Raw genomic sequence first — 17,896 nt, forward strand, 5'->3', positions numbered from 1 at the left:
AATCTAAATGTAAAATCTAAATGTTAAATATAAATATAAATGTTGAAATTAAATGTTTCGGGTGAAACTAAATATTTAACTAATATGCAAATTCAAAATGCCGCTAACTGGAAGTGCCAAAATAAAAGCTCGAGGAGGTCAGTGTGTGTGTTTATAACATCGTGTAAAATAAGTAACGAATAAAAACCATCTCATCTGAGGAAATTGACTCTTGGACATGATTTTCGTGATAATAACTACTTAAAATAATAATCACGTTTGGAGAAACTGTATTTTAAGGAGTAGGCAAGTGTCATTTTTATGAAAAGTGCGGGACCTGTAGCAATAATAGCCAGCCACGAGGGGTCTCACTTTGACTGAATGTTATGTCCTCACTCATCATGTCATCACTCTGTCATGTTCGCATGCTTAATCGCCAGCAAGAGCCTGTATCCCCGCCCGCCCCGACCAGGTACAGTAACCGTTAACGGTACTGTTGTTGTTCAAAATGTCCAACGAATCGGCGTTAGCCGAGAGCATCCGCAGAGCCGTCCTGGCGCTAACCAAAATGTTTCAACAACCGCCTCCGGGCCACCACATCGGTAAGTTTGTTTTCCAAACCACGTAGCATTGGATTTATGTAAAGGTTAACTTAACTAAATTAGCAAAAGAGATTTGCTACAAGCAACAAATTAACTTTATGTGTAGCACACGTGTTTCTATAAAGCGTAAAACTCACACGTTTAACGTGAGTGACGCAGTAAACTATGGTTTTATTGTGGTAAAAGTGTAGTAACCATGTTTTTTTTTGTGTATCGATTACCACCAGCAAAATCATGGTTTTACTACACTAACATGTTTTAACTATGGTTTTGGAAAACCATGGTGGTCAAACCCATGGTTATTTTGTGGTTACTACGGTTTTACCACAGTAACCATGGTTTTTGGTTTTAACTGTAGTAAAACCATGGTTAATTTTCGTAAGGGTAAGATTATGTGAAGATTTGCTGAGCAGCAACGCATGATACATTAGATAATTTAGCATTACAGCTAACGGAGGCTACTTCTCACCTTACAAATTACACTAAATTGTTGATCAAATGGAAATCTGCCTCTGTCCTCAGTCAGACATCTCACCTTGGCTTAACTTGCCTGTTGACATTTACTCACAAGATAAAACCATTCTCTGCTTGGCTAGAGAGAAAAATGCTGATGGAGGACAGCGGCAGTCATAATGATAAAGACATTTAATTTAATATGAATAAAGTACCAGAGTCAGTGCATACTGTAAATAAGCATAAAATGTATTTCTCTTTGTTTCCGTTACCAATCTCAACCATGACTTTTGACTGCTGAGCAAGTAAACATTAAAAACACTTGAAATATAATGTTACTAATATTTTGCTAATGTCTCTTCAGGTTCCCACCACTTACAATTACATTTTATATTGCATTTTGGAACCAAACTCATTATTTGTAATTCAATATATTATACAACCAGACAAATCCAGGAAACGTACATATTTATTTTATTTCTTACAACCCATGAAGCTGTGCCTATCTAATTTTTATGTACCACAAACAAGAATAGAGATGTTATCTGATTGCTTTTCAGAATAAAATTTTCACTAAAATACCTATACAGTACACCAAAAATGAAAATTCTGTCAACATTTAAAATGGAAAAATAATATAAAAATGGAAGTAAATGGGGTCCACGAAAAGTTTGGTTGCAAACATTTCTCAAAATATCTTGCTCTGTGTTCATAAGACCAAAGAAATTTATATAGGTCTGTAACAACATGAGAATGAGTATGTGATGACAGAATTTTCGTTTTTGGGTTAACTATCCCTTTAAACCTGAGTATTTTCCTGTCTCAAGTCAACAATGGTTTCCTTTGCTTTTAGATAAAGAGCTGAGAGACACATATGGGGACAGGACTCTAACCAACAGTAAGGAGGCATTCGTGAAGACTTTGAGACCCGGTCACATCCTGGCGTTTTCTACAGGTAGCAGCAAAGTCCCAGCCATTGGCTTTAATCCATCTCCTAAATTAATGTTTATTCATGATGAAAAAAACATCTTCCCATTGCGCACACTTGTGCAAATGAGCGTCACCTTTTTGTAAACGCTGAATTTTTTTTTACCTCTGTGAGGACTATCTGACCCTTCTTTATACTGTAAGATTTTGTACTGTATGATTGGAAAGATATAGAATCAATCATCGCAGTAATAATACATTTCAAATGTAGTTTCTTTAACCTTGGGATGTGTGTGTGTTTTTTTAACAATATTTGTTGATGAATTTAATTAACACAGTTTTTTTTTTAAATGAAACAGTAGTGAAGGAATAAACTATGTACATTTACTTAATTAAAATACTTCCATAGAAATTTGAAGTACTTTTCAGATTAAAATTTTTATTTTCCCCTCCTCAACATCGAAAGCCTGGCATATTTAAATTTATTGCTGTTGAATGTTTTGTGATAAACTGAAGATTGTATTTGTTCATATGTTGAAAAAATTCTCACTCCTCAATCAATCACTTTACAAAACCTTTTGGATTAGCTGCAGAATGCAAGAAAAATCTTACCTTATGAACAGCCATCTTCTCAGAGATACATAATAATAATACAATAGTTATGTATGTAATATATAAGATATTATAAAACATTGACAGATATTGTTTTACTTCACTGAGTACTTTTACTTTGCAAATTTAAAAAACAGGAACAATGTAGTGGAAATCAGTTATGTATCAATACTGTCTGTAGACAATCTGTAGAGCCCTAAAAAGTATTTTACTGTTCTTTCACATAACATGAGTCATCTTGTTTTTATCCACACTACCATTGCTTTTGACTTGACAGAAAACTAACAGATGCAAAAGTGCGTCTGTAGCCTTTTTAACACTGACATCAAGTATGTGCCATCATGTAATTTTCAAATATCTATATGCTGGCAAGAGGTTTTAAATCTTGTAGTTCAGGAAGCACAACAAAACATCAATATTTGTTTCAGAGTGTACTTTTGAAAGTACAAAAAGGCTAGTGTTACCCAGTTCTCCATGTTATCCTGAAGTCACGCATTTACGAGTTTAACAAAAATAAACTGTTGTGTTCTCTGAAACAATGTTTTGCCATTGTTGTTGTCATTTTGAAGAGGGTTAATTGCATCATTCAGTTCTTGCAAATCCCTATCATTCAATTGGGAAAATCCTCTTTGATAGTTTGGTGAGGAACAAAAAACTACCCCTGCTGTTGAGAGTTCTGGGTTGTGAAAATGAGGCAAATCATTGTCCAGAGTAAAAAGCTGAACTGGTGTTCTATTTCCTTCAGATGATATAGAGTGATTGTTAAATCCAGCTTTGAATTCCTCCAAAGTGCGGTTGATTCTGGGTAGAAAGACATAATGGAGACAAAATAGGTCTGTTGCATTGTCAATGTCTAGGATACCCAGGGATTCCAGTTCATAAAAATGGGTGCATAAACATGGCTGCAGTTTTTGTTCAAGTCTCGATTAAAACGCTCTATCCTCTGGTTGTGTTCAGAACTTCCTGTTTAGACAGAGCCTTCACCCCTGCTCGCATACATGTCCTCCCAAATCTGAACGTTCTCTCCTCCGTGATCAGTCCTGATGTGCAGTGGTCTGCCAAACTGTCCAACAGCTGCACTAAAGAGGTCTTTAACAGTTTCAGCACGATTATTGTTGGAGCAGTGAAGAAACATCAACATCCTACTGTAGCCGTCTATGGCACCATGAACAACTAATTTCCACCTAATCAACTAATGATTTCCATCTACATGCCATATGAAATTTGGATGGGGGACAGAGTATACTCGCTGAGCTATTGCTGTTCTGCTCCTGGCTAGGACACCAATTGGGTCCATCCTTCGCAGTGAATCTCTTACACGTTGTCTTTGAACCACAATGTTTTTGGAGCGGAGATGCCCCATAAGCATCACTTCTCCAACATTTGGGTGTTCAGTTTTTATGTGTGACACTTCAAGATCCAACTTTTGATCACTGATGCTCTTAAATGTTGATGCTGGGATATTATTCTTGCAGTAACTTGTAGAAAGTTGGCCTTGAGATTGAAAGAATAGATGCCGCTTCTGTAAAGATGGTTTTCAGTGAAAGAACATGTTCAAGCTCCTCTTTGGAAATCTGATGTCTTCCTTGGTAGTCATTCTAGAACACACCAAAGAATATGACATTTGGAATGTAGCTATAACAAAAAAGGGTTATTCAAAAGAGAATTATAGGCATTATAACAGATGAGCATTCACATCCACTTAATATCTTTCTGACTAAAGAAAAATATAGTTTGTACTATACATTTAAGGAATGTTTAAATAAAATGGACAATCAAAAGATGAGAAGTTACTGAGTGGTAAATGAGAAATAAATCAAACAAATATGAACATGAGTACTTACTGACAGACAGGTCACTGGAGCAAAGTCTGTTGCTGGTAAAGGTGTGGTAACGCTGGTGCTAGAGCCCTGAGGGGTTTTAAAATATAAACAAAATACCAAAGACGTTATCTTGTCACATGTGAGTGTTGTGTAAAATATGCCATCATGATTGGAACTAATCCTGAAACATTACACCACACAAATAAAAAAAAACAGCCAGCTAGGTTACATGAATATGCAAGTATACCAAGCGGTATGATGTCCCAGTGGAGGTGGTGGGTGTGGCTGGCCCCGGTGTGTAATTGTAAGTGGTGGGAACCTGAAGAGACATTAGCAAAATATTAGTAACATTATATTTCATGTGTTTTTAATGTTTACATGCTCAGCAGTCAAAAGTCATGGTTGAGATTGGTAAGGGAAACAAAGAGAAATACATTTTATGCTTTTTTACAGTATGCACGGACTCTGGTACCTTATTCACATTAAATTAAATGTCTTTATCATACTGCCGCTGTCCTCCATCAGCATTTCTCTCTCTCTAGCCAAGCAGAGAATGGTTTTATCTTGTGAGTTAATGTCAACAGGCAAGTTAAGCCAAGGTGAGATGTCTGACTGAGGACAGAGGCAGATTTCCATTTGACCAACAATTTAGTGCAATTTGTAAGGTGAGAAGTAGCCTCCGTTAGCTGTAATGCTAAATCATCTAATGTATCATGCTTTGCTGCTCAGCAAATCTTCACATAATCTTACCCTTACGAAAATTAACCATGGTTTTACTACAGTTAAAACCAAAAACCATGGTTACTGTGGTAAAACTGTAGTAACCACAAAATAACCATGGGTTTGACAACCATGGTTTTCCAAACCATAGTTAAACCATGTTAGTGTAGTAAAACCATGATTTTGCTGGTGGTAATCGATACACAAAAAAAACATGGTTACTACACTTTTACCACAATAAAACCATAGTTTACTGCGTCATTCACGTTAAACGTGTGAGTTTTACGCTTTATAGAAACAGTTTATAGAAAGTTCATTTGTTGCTAGTAGCAAATCTCTTTTGCTAGTTTAGTTAGGTTAACCTTTACAAAAATCCAATGCTACGTGGTTTGGAAAACAAACTTACCGATGTGGTGGCCCGGAGGCGGTTGTTGAAACATTTTGGATAGCCGCCAGGACGGCTCTGCCGATGCTCTCGGCTAATGCCGATTCGTTGGACATTTTGAACAACAACAGTACCGTTAACGGTTACTGTACCTGGTCGGGGCGGGCGGGGATACAGGCTCTTGCTGGCGATTAAGCATGCGAACATGACAGAGTGATGACATGATGAGTGAGGACATAACATTCAAAATGAGACCCCTCGTGGCTGGCTATTATTGCTACAGGTCCCGCTGGGGTGGCCATTCGTGCCAGTTCCGCCGGACACGTCCTGAACATGTTTTCGGGTGCGTTCTCCGGAAGTCGCGTTGGTCGACCGCATACGTCATCAAGGTTTAATATTTCGAGTTCAATTTTAGAAATGCAACCATTACATTTCAAGGTAAGAATGAAACTACAATGAGTGTTTGTCTTAAAATAAATAAATCTTAATTTTCTAATGTATTTTAACTGAAATGTGAGAACCTCGATGACGTATGCGGTCGAGCAACGCGACTTCCGGAGAACGCACCGAAAACATGTTCGGGAGGTGTCCGGCGGAACTGGCACGAATGGCCACCCTAGGTCCCGCACTTTCATAAAAATGACACTTGCCTACTCCTCAAATACAGTTTCTCCAAACGTGATTATTATTTTAAGTAGTTATTATCACGATAATCTATGTCCAAGAGTCAATTTCCTCGAATGAGATGTTTTTTTATTCGTTACTTATTTGACACGATGCTATAAACACACACACTGACCTCCTCAAGCTTTTATTTTGGCACTTCCGGGTAGCGGCATTTTGAATTTGCATATTAGTTAAATATTTAGTTTCACCCGAAACATTTAATTTCAACATTTATATTTATATTTAACATTTAGATTTTACATTTAGATTTATATTTAACATTTATATTTATATTTAACATTTAGATTTTACATTTAGATTTTGATTTAGCATTTAGATTTATATTTAACATTTAGATTTATATTCATATTTAACATTTAGATTTTACATTTATATTTAGATTTAACATTTAGATGTAACATTTAATATTTACATTTAACTATTTAAAATATCTCAAAGTTGACAAATATTGTTGTATATGTGGTAAAAAGTGAAAGTCAAAAATGAATACCAGTTTTTTAAAACATTGTTTGATGTGACAAAATGTTGCTGATATTTTGAGTATGCGCCACTTTACAATTGGCACCCCATAGTTTTTGTTGGTCAATGGCATAGTCTTTTTTAGTTGTCTCAAAATAGCAACATGCCAACAGTACGCCTGAACACACTTTGTTTTCAGACCAGAACGTCCATGGGCACAAAATTTAACCGGGTTAAAACTAGCAAAATAAACTTGCACATTGCGCGGGGTGTATGATAGGGCCCATTGTGTGCAAAAAGTAGATTACTTAAAATTACTATTTATTTATAAATTACTAACTTAATCCCTAGCACTTTTATCATTATTAACATTTTGCAGATTCTGCAAAAAATTTTAAACTTATGAGCTCAGTATATAACATGTATCTCTTGTTTAAGAACCTGTCAATATTTTAACACAAATGTGACCCAGTCTGTAAAATCCAAACTATAGTCTCATAATCTAATGACAAGAATGTGGATTAAAGTTTGATTTCAATCTTTGACATCTGATTCAGTCAATATTGATTTCAAACCCCTATAAAACCAGCCTGCTACACCAGCTTAACCAGCTAAAACCAGCCAACCATTTTAGGCTGTAGGATGAGTTTTCCAGATGTGGTAGAAATTCATTGTTGTTTCATTTCCATAAAATGCAATTAAATGTGGTAGTTGTAGCCTACTAGTTAGAGAGTCAGGCTTGAAACCCGAGAGTTGCCGGTTTGAGGCTCACGACTGGTGGGTTGTAACTGTGGTGCCCTTGAGCAACTTATCCCCAATTGCTCCCTGGGCGCTGCAGTGATAGCTGCCCACTGCTCCGGGTGTGTGTGTTCACGACTGTGGTGTTCACTATTCACTGGATGGGTTAAATGCGGAGGTCACATTCCAAGTATGGGTTACCATACATTGGCAAATATGTCACTTTCACTTTAATAAACAAACAGTATCAGGAACTGTCGATAGATGGCAGCAAAAAACATGGAAATGCAAAAAGCCCCCACCCTCCTTAGTTAGTTTATGGTTCCAGCATCATTTGGATCTACTGCAGTCTTCAGCTAAATCTTCAATGGAACTTTAACATCTTAATAAATGACAGAAACTCTTGAATGACTTAACAACTGACACTAACACATTGACTACTAACGTCATGTGCGCGTGCTCAGTGGGATCGTGAGCAGTGCAGACCATACTGTGTTGTTTTTATATATTATTATTATTATTAACGGTTTATGTTGCCAACAGACAAATAAAGCAAAAAAGTATCACTAATAAGTAACGTTACACTACAGGAGAAGAAACTCATGACACACAATGATTCCAAAGTAAATTGTGATGTAGGAGTTTCAACAATAAACGCGTTTTCCCTGGACAATACTAACATATTCCAGTTATAAAACATTTTCAAACGCATTATTTTCGCAAATTACAGAAATTAAGACCCGGCGGGGGATGTATACTGCTTGTGGACCGCGTGCTAATTGCTAGAAGCTAGCGGGTGGTCCGGACCGTTACAGTTATTAGAGGCTCGGGGGTAAGCCTCGTCAGAAAAGCCGGGGCTGTAAGGCCCGGTCTCGGTGTGTCAAACTCATCATGACACACAAAGATTCCAGCGTAAATTGTGATGTAGCAGTTTCAACAATAAACTCGTTTTCCCAGGACAATGCTAACATATTCCCGTTATAAAACATTTTCAAACGCATTATTTGCGCAAATTACAGAAATTAAGACCCGGCGGGGGATGTATACTGCTTGTGGACCGGGTGCTAATTGCTAGAAGCTAGCGGGAGGTCCGGACCGTAACAGTTATTAGAGGCTCGGGGGTTAGCCTTGTCAGAAAAGCCGGGGCCATAAGGCCCGGTCTGGGTTAGTTTGGCAAAACACTTTTAGTTTGGCAAAGCACTATTACTTAGTTCTTGTAGAATTGTAAAATAAAGCCGTTAAATATTTTTTTTAACTTTCCAAACCACCCTGCAAACTATCTAGCCTGCAAAAATATCTATATAGCCTAACTTAAACAATTTTAACATCACTATACATTTAAAAGGTATAATTTACGGGATTACCATCAATGTATGATCTCTTTTTTGAGATATTTATGCTCTAATGTAGTATTTTGTGACAGAAGATGACAACATGCAAAATATAACGTGCATCTTACCTTTTTTGTTGATACAACGATCGCGAATCGAATCCAGTCTGTTTCAGATGTGTGAATGATCCATGAAAGTCCAATAAAATACATTCAATGACCATTTTTGTCCACAAATGCGTATAATCCGTGAAATATAGATACATAGTGACCGTCTGTTATAGTATGTGATAGTCTGTTGTTTAGATCACATTTCGGTAACAATCTGTATATAAGATTACTCCGGGTTCCAATAACCACGCGTTAAAACTTTGTTTTTAAAAGTAGGCGGGAGTATAATCCATAATATCCAGAGCCATATCCATGGCTCTGATAATATCCAAATTGCTGTTATTTCCATGAGACATGATGACAGCACAGGGTATCTAGTGACTGCTCTCTCTGTGCTCTCTCTAGCTCCATGGTGGGTGGAGACCTGCGAGTGGGGTGGTGGGCGGGAAAATTCAAACTGAATGTGACGAAGCGGTTTGTTACGTCACAACGGAGCTGAGTTTTAACTCGCGCAATCTGAGACTCAAGGCAGAGGACATTCAGAAACCTGTATCTCACTCAAAACAGCATGGATGGATTTTTTTCCAAGTTTGTATGCGTGTGGGAGCATCAGAGACACAAATGAACACCCCAAAACCCAGAAAAGTGAGTTTTTCATAATATGGGCACTTTAAACAAAGAACTGCACAAAACTAGACTAACTTGAATTACACTCAACAGTAAACTTGACTTATTAGCGACTGGAACAGGACAGGAACAAATCAGTACGATAACAGACAGAACAAAGAGCACAAGGACTTTAAATAGGGAGAACTAATGAAGGGAACAGGTGAAAAAATAACATTTAAGGGAGCGGGTAAAAAGTGACGAGACAAGGAAAACACACAAAACATGGTACATTATATATATGTATATAATGTACCATGTACCATGTTTTGTGTGTTTCCACACAAAATCCAGTGAAGAAGATATATATACAGGGTGCGATTTGTGAAAAAAACAGAGGGGGGATGTTTTCATAGGCGCAGATTTCGGTGACGGTACCCACCATATTTCGTCATGAGTCATTTTGTACCCACCACTTTTAACTTCCGTCCATAATAATTTGACTTTTGGTTCGACTGTTTTCAATGGTTACAAGGAGCAATATGAGAGAGAATTTTGGTAATCATTGTTGGACCTATCAAAAATCCATTATAATATTCATTTTTTTTATATTTCAAATTAAAATATTTCTAATAGGTTATTCAGAAATGCGCTCTCCGCTCACGAGCTCTGATCGGAACAAACCCGAACCTCACTGTCTGCTGAACTTGCGCAGAAAGATCAAAATATAACCAGCTTTTTAAAATGGTTTTAAAACTGAACATTTAGACTATTTTAGAAGAATTAAAGATTATTGGCAATTTTTTATAATTCTTGACAAAATTAGAATATAGTAAAAGTAGTTTTTTTTAAAAAATTGTTTTAGGTGGGCGTGTTGAAAAGTGGGGCCGTGCCTGAGCTACAGGACATCATCTTTCAAAACCTAATCTGTGCGAAAGAGAAAAAATTAATGAGAACATGAACTTCATCACTGCATTTGAAGGAATTGTAAAATCTTTTTTCTTTTTAACTCATGAAGCAGCCTAACGCAATATTTTTACTCTAATATCTTTCCGCACACATATGAACTGTGATCATGCACAACAAGAAAACACGCAATAATTAAATCCCCCTCCCAGTACCATGGATAATGCCATTGCCACTCATGTCCAAACACTTATTTATGAATGGCAAAACTATTTGGATCAGAAGGCTAGCGCTGACAGTGGGTGGTCCATTTCGGATTTTATTGTTCTATCGCATTGACAGTTCACATTACAGCACTTTACTTCGGTTAATAGGCTACTTCTCTAGGCTAGCCTTTGCTGAACAACCAATTGATTGCAAAGTTAAACCATTACTGCTTTTAAAGTAATAACGTTAACTTTAAGTTACACTGCGATACTGTGCTACAGTGAAATGATATAAAAGACAGATGCATTACGTTAGTAACAAAACTGGACGTGCCCGCGCCTCGCTAAACGCCTCATTGGCGTTTATCATATGTGTAACTTCGGCCATTCTCAGTGGTGTGACTGGGACACTAACTCTCCTTGTCATCATAAACAGATAATCAGATTGTGATGTTTATTCCCGCTTTATTAATATGCTGAATAATATGCTGCTGAATAATATGCTGCTGAATATGCTGCCTTCCTTCGTTTCGACACACACAGCTCCTCAACCATCTCGCAAGTGTTAATAGGCTATTACTCGTGAGGTGTAACCGGGTGTGTAACCAATCAGATAGCGCCGTGGGCGGGACATTGAGCAAGTCTGCAGAGTGGTGAATACAGAGAGGCTGCGTGGTAGCTATATCAGAGCAAGCCAAAGTAGCGCATTTTAAAATAAAATTGACTTTAATCAAACCACAGATCCGTGATAAGTTTTGTGATCTGTCTTGCCTCTAGTGTAGTAGCACTGATCACTTTGAAGGGGGGATACATTTATCCCCATCGGGGATAAAAATAATTAAGCAGAGGCAGGGATATATTGACCAGAAAGGGGGAAATCCCACGCATTCCCACCGGCAAACCGCACCCTGTGTATGTATATATATATATATACACAGTGTAACTATGTAATTCCTTATTAACTGACCAATTTAATATCAAATAATAGAAACAAGACAATTTCTTTTGAAGTTTGTCACTTTTATGCCATTGTTGTTTTATTCAATGCTTTGAAGATTTTTCAAAATACACCGAGTTTCTACAGTGATTCTCTGCTGAAAGATGATGTCATTTAAACTATTTTGATTTCAACCTCTACTGAATTTGACTACAAAACTACATCAGACATTTAAAGTTTGACTTGATATTACTCTTACATAATTGATGATGTTGATGCGTAGAAGCAATAAACCTTGCATTACAAGATGCTAAAGTCCTAAACATAGATCAAGACTATAAACATATGAAGACCATGAAAGTCACTAGTGTATAGAGCTAGGGTGAACATTACATGTATAGATTTGTTAAAGTCTGACTTATAAATCAGAATGAAAGATAAAACATTACATGCAGTATAAATGTTACCCTTTAACAAACATGTTCTGTTAATTTTTGTCCTTGTTTTCCTAAAAGGCTAAATAAGACATTTGGAATTTATGAGACATTTTATATCATGTCAGTTGCACGGTTGTACAACCGTTTGGTTCTGTGGGACTTCCTGAAAAACTTTTCCATTGGATTGAGTTTTCCATTTCAGTGAGAAGGTCTCATTTACTTTAATCTTCTTCCATATCTATGAATTCAAATGAATGAAAACATAGAGCCGAGAGTTTTATAAACATCCATCAGATGGAAGCACAAGGTCTACAGTTCACTGTTACATTGACCTCAAACGCTTACCTCCTCCAACAGTGTGTTCTTTAATGCAGCATCATTTGGGTTGACTCCAGCCTTCACCTCAATCCTCAACAGTACTTTACCATCACCTTATACATACAACACACCATTAAAGACCATTAAAGATGTTTAACCTTTTAATATAAGATAAACTGTTTCCTCATGTTATCCACATGTACATTCTAAAAAAATGTTGGGTTGTTTAAACTCATAGTTAGGTCAAATATGGACAAACTCAACTGTTAGGTTGTTTTAACCCAACAACTATAAATACCATTTATAGACAAACCCAACAAAAATTTTTTTTTAGATGTGAAATCTCACCTTTGCAAATGACTCCAGCATCCTGCTGATGCTCACAGCTATTTGAGCGCCAACCAGTGGAGTTACATTTAATTAGTGTAGATTCAGATCCAACACAGTCGACACCACTCATCCATACTGGTCCTGATCCCCGCCCAAAATAAGCCCCACCCACTGTCTCTTGAAAAGGGCCACAGCGCAGCTCTCTACAAACCACTGCAGCGTCTGCTAGATCCCAGCCATTATCACACACTGTTCCCCATTTACTATTATGATAAACCTCCACTCGTCCAGAACAAGAGTCAGTGCCATTCACCAACCTGACAGGGTCTAATAACCGCACAGACAAAAATAAGCCAATTTAAAACATGTTTTTATCTTTACTTTTGCTCAAAGCAAAAGTTTTGTAACTCACATGTACAGATGGCTCCAGCGTTCTCTGAAGAATTACACAAACTTGTACCCCATCCATTAAAATTACAGTTCCTCAAATATGTCTCTTTTCCTGAACAATTTACATTATCCATCCATACTTGTTTTGAAGTCTGTCCATAATGAGTTTGAAATGCTCCTAGTTGAGGAAACCCACAGCCGAGCTCTCTACAGATCACTTGAACATCTTGAATTCCCCAGCCATCATTGCACACCGTTCCCCAGATTCCATTATGATAAACCTCCACTTGTCCAGAACAAAAGTTGATGCCGTTTACCAACCTGACGACAGCTAATGGCCATACAAATGAAAAAGTGAAGGGCATGTCAAGCAGTAAAACATACATCACTTCCAAGACTATTTTCAGTTTTTCTAAATTTACTATTAATAGGTATATGCACACCCAGAACTGGAACCTATGGAATAATTCAGTGTTTCCCATACATTGATTTATCTGTCACAGTATCAACACTGGCCACCACAAATAGATTTGTCATGATTACCATTTACATTTTAATTTTACTATTTATTCATTGTAGCGAGCGCTCAGCGCTCCTCCCTCCTCCATCTCTCGTTGCGTGCAGTGCCTCAACTCCGCGTTCCTCCGTGTACTTTCTTTTTCACGTAAAAGTCAACAGTCACGGATGTCACTGACAGAGAAGACGGCTTATAGAGTTCATCATGAGTGACTTAACAAAAGGTTAGCATTACCACACATATCCGTTCTGGTGTGAGTCTGTGTTCGAGCTCTCTCCCTACATATGATGCGGTATGCCCATGCACATGTTCTGTAGTAACAGAAACCGTGTATTCTCTCATATTTATGAATTTGCAACAAATTGTCTGCGCTATACGCGATATACAACAAAACTACCACTCGTATTTAAAATAAAAAAGCGCTCATAACGCAACAACACTAATAAGAAGAGCAACATCAGTACAGCCTCAATGTAAATGTATGATGATTTTGTCAGATGAGGGCGCATTTTTAGCAGCAGTTAAAGAAAGAGCTGATTGGATTAAACAAGGAGTTACTGGGTCATGGGTCATTACTGGGTCCTGTTTAGTCACTATTTTATAGACAACAGAACAAATTATATGTAAAAATAGCATTCAGTTGTGTTAAAATGTAATATAATGTAACAGATTAAAGAGTAAAACACGACACAGTGACGCCACATATATGCTTATCGCCGTCATCACCGCCACAGTCTCTCAAAATCCTGTGGGAAACACTGCAATTGTTAAAAAATAAAGAAAATAGGCATATTTGTGGAAAAAAATATCTTATATTTGAGATACATAAAAACATTTTATTTGTTTTCTTCCTGTACTTGAAATAGTGGTCAAGAAACCATCGGCCAACACAAAAATGGTTTGGCCACTGATCAAAATTTTATGATGTCATTTGATATGAACTTCAGTACGCTCAAAATATCTGGTCAGACTCAGCACAAGTCCGGTGCTCAGAAAAGAAAAAAAAAAGAAAATAGAGGTTTTCAAAAGAGGGGGTTGACGTTATATAAATAAAAGTCATTTTGTTTCAGTATATAGTGTCAGTACTACATTTAACTACTATATAAATGTTGAATAAAATGTATAATAATGCAATATTCGTGGGTCCTGAATCGGATAATGCCAAATGTCTTGTTACCAGTAAAAAGTAGGGGGGACGGGGGGCCCTCTAAGATTATCTTGTCCCGGGCCCAGGCAAGACTGTCAGCTGGCCTGGGTATATGTTTAAGTAAAATTATAACTACCAACAACACGTCTCCCAAGTTCCTAAAAAATGATATTTTTATGTGCATTTATTACTGAAAATTGAAATGGAGAAACATAGTCCAAATAACAAAACAGATACAGTGTTTTTATTTTTCAGTAACAAATGCTAATGTTTTTACATGTATTTTAGGAAAATTTCAAATAAATCAAGTTTATGGAAAAACACAGATTTTTAATCACATATTTAATTTGTCTTTGTATCCACTCAGTCTATTACATTGCTGTTGGGTGACTTTATGTCGCTCATGAGGTTTGCTTTTGTTGGACAAAACAGATATTCTCATAATACATGTAGAAATGATAATTAGGAAAAACTGGAGTGGTCTCTTAAACCCGGTATACACTGTGCGATTTTAAAAAGTCCTTTAGGATTGTTGCTTGCCACACTGTGCGATCAATATCGTAGTTAAGTCCATGTCACAATGTATGATCTCAGTTTCCATCAATGTCAGACTGTACGAGTTTAAAGACTTTTAAAAATCGGACGCACGCAAACAAATGCGTCCGCAGTTTTACGTCATCGATCGATGACGGCTGGGAAAACACACGCTGAAGCGAAGGCTAACAAACTGAAACAATATCTACTGTTCATTTTAATCATAACTTGTCTCGAGCATAAAAAGAAGAAAAAACGAAGGAGACGAGCAGAGCCGGCCCTAGACCTTCGGGGGCCCTAAGCACAATTTGGTCGGGGGCCCATTTGACCGTTTTAAGTAAGGCCTAAAGAAAAGAAATGACTACCTTATAACTATACTGTACATATTATATCTACTATGTTATTTTTTTATTTTGTCTTTTAAATTATGTTTTTTAATTATTCTATGTATACTGTATGTTAATGATCTTTTTTACGCTACTGGTCCTGAGTACGTTCTTATGTGGCAACATGTAGCCTACAGAATGACAATAAAAGACCTTGGGGTGGTCCCGGACAGGGATTATCTTAAGACAGGACTCGGCCTTAGTTTAATTAGAAAACATAACCAATTTTTACAAACATGCCTTACTAAAAACATTATTTGTGTGCATTTTGAGGCAAAACAAAGGGCACAGGTGTATTTTAAGATATGTCAGTGCAAGCTTTTTTCAATTTGGACAGCTCTTAGCCTACTTTTATTTTAGTCCATGACTAGTTTAATTTCTGTCAGGGAAACTGCCCCCTTGAGTTCTTGATTTGAGTTCCATGTTTGATGTCTAACAGGAAAAATATGATACCACTAAACTGAATGACAGTGCAGTGCAATGAACACACCCTGATGAACTTGCTGAATAAAAAGACTGATAAAGTGATTTTCACTGACCATCAAAGAAACATCTTTAATTGACACCAGAGTTTAAGAGGCACAAACAACAGCCTATATATAATTTGAATGAAATAGAGTAAATAGAATAACATTTAAATAAAATATTATATAAAATAATAAATAGAACACTTAAATGTTTAAATTTTTCAAATAAACAACATTAACCATAATATCTAAAACACCACAAACAAGATTAAAAGTAGCTAACATTCGCTATAACAACCGCCTCACTATATATTATCCCTTACGTAAATAGCATAACAATAGTTAATGCTTGTTTGATATGAGCTAAATCTGCGCATAACCGGTGATCAGCGCGAGATGCGTTTTTCAACTTGTTCTTGACTTATGACATTCATATTTTTTATTAATTCCTTTAAACTTTTGTATTGCTGTTGGATTAGTTGTTCTGTGAGCTGTTTATATTTTACACAAAAACGAATTTAGACTTAGATTACATCCCAACATTTACTAAGTAGCCTTCCAGTAATGAACAGTTCACCTTTGTTGATTCTCCTTATAAACATCTTAATGTAAATGCATTTGTTGGTATTTCAGTTGCATCTATTTAATCCGCGATAAAGTACGCGAACGCGATCTCTTCCATTGCTGATGTTTGCAGTCCACAACAAAGCGAGATTCATGCGGCTTGCCTGCAGTTTTTCACTCCTCCCCTTACTGCAGCCGTCTGTGCTCGTCTAAATTCCAGGCAAGGCAAGCTGCATCTCAAACAAGCGTAGTCTGACAGACAATGATCAGGTGATGAGTGACATCATAGGGTCAGTCAGGGTCAAGATTAGCGGGGAACTCGCCATAATAAAGAACTAAATAAAAACAACTGTGCTTATTATGATGCCCGATAAAGAGCGCTGTAGATCCATTTCTTTTTATTTATTTTATGTTACTTTTGATGTATAATTTTTTTTCAACCACTAGCTGGCAGTGACTCTATGGGGCCCTCTGCTGGCCACGGGGCCCTTTGCAATTGCAAGTGTCGTTTAGTGGCTGGGCCGGCTCTGGAGACGAGTACCTGGCATTTGAATTTCCAGCGCGATTTCTCTCCAGGCTGCTTCATTTTTATCCTATCATGGTACAGTGACGATGACACGTTGTACAAACACTCTTTTTTGTTTCCATAACTCCACAAGTTTCTCCTCCTGCTGTACAGTCTACCTGGTTCTTTTTTAAATTTGTCTGCGTTGATTTGTTGTTGTCGCCGCACTAATTGTGTCATCGGGTTCTGTGCTTCTATTGGTTATTGAGCTGCCGGTTGTCGTAGGGAGATGTCACACAGCAGGATTGTATCTCAAAATTTCTGACACTGCCAGAATTTTGTCGGAGGATAATTTTGATCTCAACGGTCATTAATCGGCTGTCTGTGAACATGTCAAACTAGCGATCAAAGACGGCAGATTTTAGCCTGGGATTCCAGAAATCGTTTAGGATTTCAAAATTTGTCCCAGACAGCTAAATCCTGGCTGAAATCTCACAGTGTGCACCGGGCTTTAATATTTTCAGCAGCTGCATATATATAATTTCAATATGTTCAAAAACAAATTACATGTTGTAACTTACACTGACAGATGACTCCAATATCCATTGTATGGTTACAGAGAGACGAACCCAATGGACTGGATATATTACAGGTATTCAGGGTTGATTCATCACCATCACAGTTGACATTATCCAACCATAATTTTTTGGAACCTTCTCCAAAATAAGCACCACCCTTTGCCTCTATAACATCTCCACAGCCCAGATGTCTACACACCACTGCAGCATTTGACAGATCCCAGTCATTATCACACACTGTA

General features: G+C 37.2%; 1 long non-coding RNA gene across 1 annotated transcript; it reads right to left on the reverse strand.

Moving 5' to 3' along the window:
- Window positions 1-3,082: 3,082 nt before the first annotated feature.
- LOC135747142 (uncharacterized) lies at window positions 3,083-5,550 on the reverse strand. The gene is made up of 4 exons (XR_010531692.2): window positions 5,523-5,550; window positions 4,644-4,715; window positions 4,418-4,483; window positions 3,083-4,171 (listed from the first exon to the last, which is right to left on the reverse strand). It is a non-coding gene; the product is annotated as an uncharacterized lncRNA (long non-coding RNA).
- Between the last annotated feature and the right edge of the window lie 12,346 nt (window positions 5,551-17,896).

Source organism: Paramisgurnus dabryanus, chromosome 1 (genome assembly GCF_030506205.2).
Source record: "Paramisgurnus dabryanus chromosome 1, PD_genome_1.1, whole genome shotgun sequence".
Taxonomy (NCBI): domain Eukaryota; kingdom Metazoa; phylum Chordata; class Actinopteri; order Cypriniformes; family Cobitidae; genus Paramisgurnus; species Paramisgurnus dabryanus.